Source organism: Octopus bimaculoides, chromosome 23 (assembly GCF_046866305.1).
Source record: "Octopus bimaculoides isolate indiv1 chromosome 23, ASM4686630v1, whole genome shotgun sequence".
Taxonomy (NCBI): Eukaryota; Metazoa; Mollusca; class Cephalopoda; order Octopoda; family Octopodidae; genus Octopus; species Octopus bimaculoides.
Window position 1 is genome coordinate 11,682,043 of NC_142950.1, and position 7,500 is coordinate 11,689,542.

The 7,500-nt window shown below is 37.3% G+C and overlaps 1 protein-coding gene across 2 annotated transcripts in view; it reads left to right on the plus strand.

Moving 5' to 3' along the window:
* LOC106869883 (tyrosine-protein kinase fynb) overlaps positions 1 to 7,500 on the plus strand; it is a 58,791-nt gene that overhangs the window by 16,479 nt on the left and 34,812 nt on the right. Inside the window, exon 1 of one of the 2 annotated variants that reach the window (XM_089340695.1) lies at positions 1,830 to 2,126. The exons of the other annotated variant lie outside the window; for it this stretch is intronic. The gene's annotated coding sequence lies outside the window, so the exon portion shown is untranslated. Of the gene's footprint in view, positions 1 to 1,829; positions 2,127 to 7,500 lie in introns of those variants that run through there. 2 annotated transcript variants of the gene reach the window in all.

Consider the following 7,500-nt stretch of genomic DNA (forward strand, 5'->3'; position numbering starts at 1 on the left):
TATTTTTCTGTAAACTTCAACTATGCGTGTGTGTGTGTGTGTGTGTGTGTGTGTGTGTGTGTGTGTGTGTGTGTGTGTGTGTGTTTATATATATATGTATATATATATATATATATATATATATATATATATATATATATATATATAAAGTGTAGTATATTGCCACTTAAGTGTGGCTGACCCGTAGGGGTGGATGTTACTGTTGCTTTTAGCCCCAGGAGGACATCTCCTCCAGCTGGCTTATCGATACACTACTGTGTCCTGTTTGCCAAGGGAAGTTATCCCTCCCATCATGATCTGTAGCACGAACGGACCCGGGTTTCAGGGTTATTTCCCTTCGTCAGCGTCCGATAGCAACAGTAACATCCACCCCTAGGGGTCAGCCACACTTAAGTGGCAATATACTACACTTTATCGTGCAGTTACTGTTAATACTTCATTTAGAGAATTAACATTGCTTGTTTTCACCTTTTCGATATCAGTGAAGAATTTCACTGGAAAAGTATATATAAGATTGCCAAGAATTTATCTCTCTCATCAAAGATCAGTGGCTATCGGACGCTGACGAAGGGAAATAACCCTGAAACCCGGGTCCGTTCGTGCTACAGATCATGATGGGAGGGATAACTTCCCTTGGCAAACAGGACACAGTAGTGTGTCGATAAGCCAGCTGGAGGAGATGTCCTCCTGGGGCTAAAAGCAACAGTAACATCCACCCCTAGGGGTCAGCCACACTTAAGTGGCAATATGCTACACTTTATCGTGCAGTTACTGTTAATACTTCATTTAGAGAATTAACATTGCTATATATATATATATATATATATATATATATATATATATATATATATATATATATATATATATATATATATATTCAATTTTTTTTCTCCGTGCTTTTCTCCTTGTCTCCGTATTCTTTCTGTTGAAGAGCGTAGCTCGAAACGTCAAAGACTTTCCGTATTCCCGAGCGTCATACTAATACAGCCTTTTGTTATTTACACCACCTGTCCTCGTCTGTTGTTGTTTTTTCGTACATTCTCCCATATATATATATATATATATATATATATATATATATATATGGTGAGGGGACAAACACGGACACAAAACACACACACATAAATACACACACACACACACACACAAACACACACATATATATATGTTCACGTCAGGCTTCTTTCAGTTTCTGTCTACCAAATCCGTGGCTATAGTAGAAGACATTTGCCCAGGTGCCACGCAATGGGACTGAACCCGGAACTGTGTGGTTGGGAAGCAAGCTTCTTACTACACAGCCATGCCTGCGCCTATACACACACAGACACACACACAAACTCACACACACACACATATGAATGCATACATGTATATCTATGTGGGTATTTTTTCCTAACTTACGGACTCTTAGGCAATTTATACATTCACACCCACATATATATACACATGCATACTACATACTCACGCATGTATGTATGTATGTATGTATGTATGTATATGTGTGTGTGTATAGATATATATATGTAGTGGTTTCATGCAGGCACAACGTGGATACGATCTTCGATCGCCAAATTTCACTTAACAGTTCAATGGCACTTTTCTCACGGTAAAACAATAGTTTTTCTGTGAGTGACAGTAGTTACATTTACCAGATACCTTCGCTAAGCCGGAATAACGTTTTTGCCACTTGACCCTTTTAACCTCTTCTAAGCCACTAAAAGCTAGAATAGAGATAACAGACCTCCAACGAAATCTATAGTTTTCAACAATATGTTTATCCTTCTGGCTGGTTTTGGATAGTTATAAAAACAAGAACTTTGTAAGCCAAAGTCAGTTTGTGAGAACCGAGTCTGGCTGACCAGCTGAACAAAACGCCGTCTCTGAAGGAAGAGGCACAAAGGGACAACTATGGTACCTCACCAACAAAGCAGTTGTTTCGTCTCACTACTGACTTTCACTAACTCACTTTTTATTCTCTGTAATATTACCATATCTCTCTATATATAGTACTACGAGAACGTGTACACACATACCGGCCGAAATTGACTCTTTTTACCTCGGATGCTTTTCTATTTATTAATTATACATACCAACCTGTCGTAGTATTGGATATATACAAAGTAACGGTAAATAAATACTTCTTTACAACTTCGATCACTGTTCTTCTATCTTGCATGACCCTCCACTGCAACGAAGAACTAACTGCTACATATATATATATATATATATATATATATATATATATATATATATATATATATATAAATTCAGCAAACACCACATATATATATATATATATATTTGGTGTTTGCTGAATTTTTTTTCTTGAGAACATTATTTTTCTTTGTGGTTGGGTCGTTGATGACCTCTTTCTAGCATATCGGATGATCACTTAGTGGTCATCCCTTCTTATACGCATGTAATACAATTTTTCTGAATTTTCAGATTTTTTTATATGCTAGGCCACTGGTTTTAAATTGATGTTAATTAAATTAATATTCAATTTATCACCCTCAGTATATATATATATATATATATATATATATATATATATATATATATATATATATATATACTCTTTTACTCTTTTACTTGTTTCAGTCAGTTGACTGCGGCCATGCTGGAGCACCACCTTTAGTCGAGCAAATCGTCCCCGGGACTTATTCTTTGTAAGCCTAGTACTTATTCTATCGGTCTTTTTTGCCGAACCGCTAAGTTACGGGGACATAAACACACCAGCATCGGTTGTAAAGCAATGCTAGGAGGACAAACACAGACACACAAACATACACATACAGATATATATATATGTATATATACGACGGGCTTCTTTCAGTTTCCGTCTACCAAATCCACTCACAAGGCTTTGGTCGACCCGAGGCTATAGTAGAAGACACTTTGCCCAAGGTGCCACGCAGTGGGACTGAACCCGGAACCATGTGGTTGGTAAGCAAGCGACACACACACATACGAACAATTTTTGTCAGATGACAATGTAATAGGTGTGTACTATGTGTATGTAGTATAATTAACCACTAAAACTTCGGCTTAAACAGCAACTGAAGACTATGATGCTGACATTGCCTATCAAAACGTGGCTAGAAGTGGGTCTTCAACGAGCTGGTAGATAAACATTAAAACAGATAATAAACAAGCTAAACATTTGGCAATCATTCTAGAACGCTTAATTTATAATACAAACGAAGAGCAGAGTAATTATAATAGATGTTAGCAGTCTGTCGGTGTCTGCCGATGACAAAATCTATTTTCTCAGCGATTAGAGCTCGCGGGACTCCACAACATCGTTGTAATATCTCTTGACTGGATTGAGGCGGATGCTGACCTGTGACATCATCCTCTTCCAAGGCAGCTGCTCTTCGTGTGGTGAGAGACCGCTACGCTAATTTGTATCAATCATAACTAATTTTTCTCAATGCTTATATTATAAATTGAGTGTTCTAGAATGATGTCAAGTGTTTTACTCGCTTATCTGTTTTAATATGTGTGCGCATTTTTTGGTAATTTGTCCTGTACTTATCGCTCGTATGTCTACGTAATGTTCACTCGTTGGTGATGTCCTGTACTTAATGTATTTTATATATATATATATATATATATATATATATATATATATATATATATATATATGTGTGTGTGTGTGTGTGTGTGTGTGTGTGTGTGTGTGTGTGTGTGTGTGTGTGTTTGTATTCGAAATTCTGTACCATATTCTTCATTTTTTTTTATATCTATACTGCCGTACACATTCGCTAGCTTTGTTACAAAGGGGTCTAATGCTCTTAGCTTAGACTTAACCATTTCAAGTGTAACTGCCCGAAATGGTCGTGTTGTTCCTCTAATTGTTGTTTCTCATGTCGGCCTATGTGTCGTCTATCTGTTCGAACGTTTTAATGCCTTCTATTGCGTTTTTGTTCCATTTTTATATTCATATATATATATATATATATATGTAGAGAGAGAGAGAGAGAGAGAGATTCAGGTGAATGCGATACTTAAGTTTAAGCACCAGAATTTAGTATTGTATTATCCATACAGTTTCAAAATAAGGTGATTAAAATCAAAATAAGCAACATCCTTGTTGCTTATTTTGATATATATATATATATATATGTGTGTGTGTGTGTGTGTGTGTGTGTGTGTGTGTGTGTGTGTGTGTGTGTGTGTGTGTGTATCTGTGTGGGTGTGTTTGGCCCCCACCACTGCTTGAGAACTGGTGTAGGTTTGTTTACGTCTCCGTAAGCTAGCGATTTGGCAAAGGAGAAAGATAGGAAAAGTACCAGGCTTAAGAAATTCTGAAGTCGATTCGTTCTGGAACACTGCCTTGAAGGCAGTGTTCCAGAATGGCCGTAGATTTGAAGAATTTCGTTTTAGTCGAACGAATCGACCTCAGTTCTTATTTGTTTAGGCCTGGTACTTGCTCTATCGGTCTCTTTTGCCGAATTGCTAACTTACGGGGACTTAAACACAATACCAGTCATCAAGCGGTGGTGGAGGGGACAAATATTGAAACAGACACACACACACCGCACACACGCATACACACACCGCACACAGGCACACACGCACACACGCATGCACGTTCACACACACACACACACACACACACAGATATATGCTTATGCGTCTGGCTTCTCTCAGTTTCTGTCTACTAAATCTACTCACATGGCTTTGGTCAACACAAGATGCCACGCAATGGGACTGAACCCGGAACCATGTGGTTGGAAAGCAAACTTATTACCGGACACTTACGCCTGCGTTTACAGATTTTGTTTTTTCAGTCTCTTCCTCCTAATGGCTCCTCAAAACTTTTTGAGTGCCATAATATATACCGTCCACTCTTCACATTACAGTCACGAGAAGAATGACGTCATTCTCATTTAAAAACCAGTGCGCATGACTTTCTATGCTGATCATTGGCTTTTGAGCTTCTTTGGCTTTGAAGAAGCGTGAAGGTGAATGGCTTAGTGGTTAGGGTATTTGATTCATGGTCCCAAGGCCGTGATTTCGATTCCTGGCGGCGTACTGTTTCCTTGAGCAAGACACTTTATTTCACGTTGCTCTAGTCCACTCAGCTGGCAAAAATAAGTTGTACCTGTAATTCAAGCGACCAGCCTTGTCGCATTCTATGTTACGCTGAATCTCCATAGGAACTACGTTGAGGGTATGCGTGTCTGTGGAGTACTCAACCACTTGTACATCAATTTCAGTTTATATATAAACTGAACAGGACGACAGTGTGTGTATATATATATATATATATATATATATATATAGAGAGAGAGAGAGAGAGAGAGAGAGAGAGAGAGAGCTTATAAGAGGAAATGGTATCAATAAGACCCAAAGGTGTCAGGTAATGCTGAGTAAGCGCTATGGATAGACCATAGTTAAGCTCCAGGTTCTGTGATTATGCGAATAAGGAGTCCAACGTAGGTCATATATCAGCATGTATATATATAAAAAAAAAATTCAGAATGAGATAAAAAACCAAGGCTGTGAAGATTTTAGAACATTTATAAATAGGTCTTACAGCTGTTTCCAGGAAATTTATTATATCCCTTCATCGGAGACGGTGTGAGAAAATGGTTAAGCAATAGTTAATTTAGAGTTTGTATACAATGCTATTGAATCGAGGGTTTTAATTAGTGACCTAAAGGTAGGGAATGTATTTGTAAGGTCAAATCGAAAACAAGAAGAGAGCAAGAAAGAAAAGAGAAAAAAGAAGAAAAAAACGGGAAGAAAGGAATAAAGTAAAAAAGAAAGAAAAAAAGGAGAGAGATAATACAGAGATGAAGACAGGGAAAGTGTACCGGTTAGTGGTCAGTCAAGATAACTTGACAGTAGGAGTGGGGAGATTAGGGTGATTGAGAGAGAGAGAGAGAGAGAGAGAGAGAGAGAGAGAGAGAGAGAGAGAGAGAGAGAGAGAGAGAGAGAGAGAGAGAGAGAAAGGTATTAGACTCTAAAAAGATAATAGAGTAAAGAATAAAGGAGTGTCAGATAGAAGGAATGAGGGGTAATAGAGAGAGAAAGAGAGAGAGAGAGAGGTATAATATTGTAAAAGGTAAAGGAGTGTCAGTTATGTAGTGATAGAGTCTAAGTGATGGGGAAGAGAGAGGAGTAGTTATATGGTGGAATGAAGAATTTAGGAATATAGATTAGGTGGTTGGACAGGTCAGTGCTTAGTAGTAGAAGAAAGTATATACGTAAAGATGTACACAGATGCATATATTAGACATATATATATATATATATATATATATATATATATATATATATATATATATATATGTTTAAAATTATAATACAGGGTATCAAGAGATACCACCACGCTGAAAAAATAGCAGTCAAATCCTGACTCTAAAACCACAATAATTATTACCTTTGATGGTTTTTATTCCCATGCTGACCACTTGATAGGATCAATATTTTAAATATAGATCTTATCCTTATTTATATAAATATATATATGTTTATATAGATATTTATACATATCAATATCTACATATACAACTCGTATTCATATGTATATGTACACATGCATATCCATATATACGTGCATCTGTGTGTATTATCGTCCCTGTACACGCAGGTATATATACCTTGCATACATACATACATTCACACAAACACACATACACATATACACACACACACATACATATACACGCACATATGCATGCACTCATACACACACGAATATAATTAGATGGTTGTGATATTCGAGTATGAGTGAGGAATTAGATAGGGATTAAGAGTTAAAATGTAGGTTTATAAGGTTATTGGGATTACCTAAGGGGTATTGTAGAAATATACTGTATGTTCGTTTGGATTTGTGGTAGAATTTGAATGTGTGATAAAAGCGGTGGTTGCATGTGTTTAGTGCCTCATTATGTTTATTTAGCAGTACTGGAGAGTTGTGCTTTAATATGTGAAGTGCCTCCTTCAGGTAAAGCTTGCAGGTTGAACGTTAACCTCGGTAGGGAAGCCCTGAATCCAGTATGGGCCATGATAGAGTATAGGGTATATTTGTATTTTTGAGATGATGTATGTGGTTAGCGAGTGTTGTAGATTTACTATGTTTATCGTATCTAAAAGAATGGAAGTAAGCGGCATATCGTTGCTTAAAATTTTTGTTTGATCCTATATATATGGCTGTAGAGTTGTGTAATAGATTAAGGACAGTGCATTTGTAAATTACATTATATCTTCTGTTGTAGCCCTCGTCAGGATCTTTCAGAAAATTGTTCACTGACGTTCTTATTTCTTTATTGCCCACAAGGGGCTAAACATAGAGTGGACAAACAAGGACAGACAAAGGGGTTAAGTCGATTACATCGACCCCAGTGCGTTACTGGTACTTAATTTATCGACTTCGAAAGGATGAAAGGCAAAGTCGACCTCGGCGGAATTTGAACTTAGAACGTAACGGCAAACGAAATACCGCTAAGCATTTCACCTGGCGTGCTAACGATTTTGCCAGCTCGC